The sequence below is a fragment of the Mus caroli genome, chromosome 6 (genome assembly GCF_900094665.2).
Source record: "Mus caroli chromosome 6, CAROLI_EIJ_v1.1, whole genome shotgun sequence".
Classification (NCBI taxonomy): Eukaryota; Metazoa; Chordata; class Mammalia; order Rodentia; family Muridae; genus Mus; species Mus caroli.
The window spans coordinates 140,930,777-140,933,819 of NC_034575.1; the positions used below are offsets into that span (position 1 = coordinate 140,930,777).

Below are 3,043 nucleotides of genomic sequence, written 5' to 3' on the forward strand. Positions count from 1 at the left end.
AAATACCATCTCAGCAATGATGTGTCAAAAAAAACAGAGCTCTCAAAAAAAAAAAAAAAAAAAAAAAAAAAAAAGAGAACACTAAATGCTGTTGCAGAGGATTTGGATTGGATTCCTACACATACAGACAAGAAAACACCTATGCATATACAAAATAATAAAATAGAAATAAGCTTTTAAAATTAAAAAAAAAAAAGAAATGTCTCTCTCTATTTCAAACACTAGTTAACTGACTTCTTTCTTTATATGTATGCCTGTGTGTGTGCCTGGCCCCTATGAAGGTCAGAGGATACTTTTGGAAGCCAATCCTCTCCTTCAACCATACGAGACTAGGGACTGAACTCAGGTTGCCTGGCAACAAGCATCTTTACCTACTGAACCATCTCACCAGCCGTGAGTTTGAGAAGTTTCTAGCCATGTTTGGAGGCTGTACATAAGAAGATCCAGAAATACTAGGTAGCCTGCAATTCGAAATTCCCAACACTGATTCCCACCTTGTCATGGCTTTTGAATAGACAATAGTGACATGACTGATGAGGCAACACAAGTCTGTAAATCCCACCACTTAGAGATTAGGAGAATTCAAAGCCAGCCTGGGCTACATAGCAAGACTCTGTCTCAAAGGAAATATACCTAGACTCTAAGACAGTTTTACAGATAAAAGTTTTGTAATAAGGTGTATATGTGAGTGTGCGTGTGTGCATGCGTGTGTGCATGTGTGTGCACACACACATGGATATCTGCATACCTCATGCAATGTCTAGTGTCTGTGGAGACCAAAGAAGGTGTCGATTCCCTGGAACTGGACTTACAGACCATGGTGAATGGACTTATTAGTGCCAGGAATTGACCCAGGGTCGTCTGGAAGATCATTCACTGCTCTTAACCACTGAGCCACTTCTCCAGCCCTTGTGATAGGTTTTAACAGCCTTATAATTTTCACAATCCACAGCTATTGCCAGGCATGATTGGATGGTTTGGAAGAGAATGACCATAATAGGCTTCTATATTTGAATGCTTAGTCCCAGCTGTTAGAACTGTTTTGGAAGGAGTTAGAAGAGTATGTCACTGGGTGTGTCATCACTGTAGTCAGTCTCTCTCTGCCTGGTGCTTGCAGATCAGATGGGAGCTCTCAGCAAATGCTCCATTACCATGTCTTCCTACCTGCTGCCAGCTTCCCTACCACGATGACCATGGACTCACCCTCTGAAAATGGAAGTCACAATAAACAGTTTCTGCTATAAGTTGCCTTGGTCATGGTATATCTTCACAGCAACAGAAAAGTAACTTAGACACACAGGCAGACATCTATAATCCCGACCCTTCAGAGACAGAAACAGGAAAGCCTCAAATTTGAGGCACAGGACTACACAGTGACAGACTATCTAAAACAACAACAACAAACTACAACCATCACGGTAACTGAGCTGAGCACTGCCTTTGCTTGCTCCAGGGAGCAGCAAGATGCTGAGCGTTGGTCTTTTGCTGTGTACTGTAACGCTAAATACTGGTCTCCAAGCCTGATGCCCACAGGGAAGAAGGAATCCCCACAGACAATGTGGCCTTGCTCCTTAATTTAAGAATATTTATTAAATAAGATGTTCACAGCCTATAGCTGGGCAGGAGACAGGCAGGGGTTTTGGCTCCTGGGCTTGGAGTCTGAGGACAGACTACAAGGAGAGGGTGAGGAAGAAAAAGATGGAGAGAGAATATTTCCATGCCATGGGGTAAGAATCTTGAATCATGGCCATGAGGGCTGGCCAGTTTTAATTAAAAACAGCCCAAATGAAACATAGCAAGTCATATCGTGGAGTTATTTGGCAGGGAAGTAGACATAACAGCTTAGAGGGTAGGTATGGTTTAAAGTGCTGATTAAGGCTTATTATAAATATAAAGGTTGTAGGTCTTATCTGAGAACTGAACGATCAATGGTGGGATAAAAAGCCCCAAGTGAGATTAAATATTTTCTACAACAGCTTATTTTAGAAAAGCAGATGGCCAGTAGCACTGAAGATCTGCAATGACAAAACTCAGAACTACACAACTGTCTTCCCATGGGAAATTCTTACCCACAGGAGACGTCCCATTCCACACCAATCTTCTCACCGTCTACCTCACTCGATCATTGCCCCAAATGTGGTTCAGACTACTCTCCCTTCCCTTCACTAAAAGACATCCACCTGCCTGCTCCTACACTCCTGTGACACACACACCAGTCTCCTCCAGCTTCCCTTCTGCCTCCTCAGCCTTTTACACAGACACAGGCTATAGGCTCTCAGTAGCTAATGCCTCTCATCCAACAGGTGTTTGCTTGACACTGACCTCACAACCTAAAAGTGATGATACATTTTCTAGTGTATTCTTTCATGGCACCCATAACAATTTTTTCCTAATTTGCATTATATACTTCGTAAGTTCTGTACTTTTAAAATGTCTTAGTCACCAAAATAAAAGTTCCTTAAAATCAGAAACCAAATTCATCTTGTTCATCATCATACATACATCAACTAAACCAGAATAGCACAGGGCCTAGCAAACAACCATCATTCAAACATAACATTCAGCACCCTGTCTAGAGAGGCGGGAATGCTGTAATAGAAGAGACTGCTGCTAAGCTGTGGAGATTTACAAGGTAGATCATCGTAGGCACCTTATTTCTGCCCCTAGGACTCCACTGCCTAACCTGTAAGATGGGGATATGGCTCCTAGCAGCTTTGCTGTAAAGACTAAGGATTCAGAAGTACAAAACACAAATATCTCAATAACGAAGCTCAATACATATTAGCTATTAATATCAGCTGTGTGCATTACTCTCCAGGCTGCCTGAAAGGCAGTACAACTTCAGTTATCCTCAGATCTCTGTTGACATCTGGCCCAAGAGCAAACTGTTTTGGTTTGGTTGTTGTTTTTTTTTTTTTTTTTTTTTTTGGGGGGGGGGTGTTTTTTTTTTTTTTCAATAAAAGATGAAGTTGAACTCAACAAATGCCATAAAAATAAATAAAATAAAAAACAGAGTGGGGCTGGAGAGATGGCTCAGTGGTTA

At 41.6% G+C, this 3,043-nt stretch overlaps 1 protein-coding gene across 17 annotated transcripts in view; it reads right to left on the reverse strand.

Annotated features, from left to right (window-relative positions):
- Window positions 1-3,043, reverse strand: part of C2cd5 (C2 calcium dependent domain containing 5) — a 90,049-nt gene that overhangs the window by 85,587 nt on the left and 1,419 nt on the right. The window lies entirely within an intron of this gene.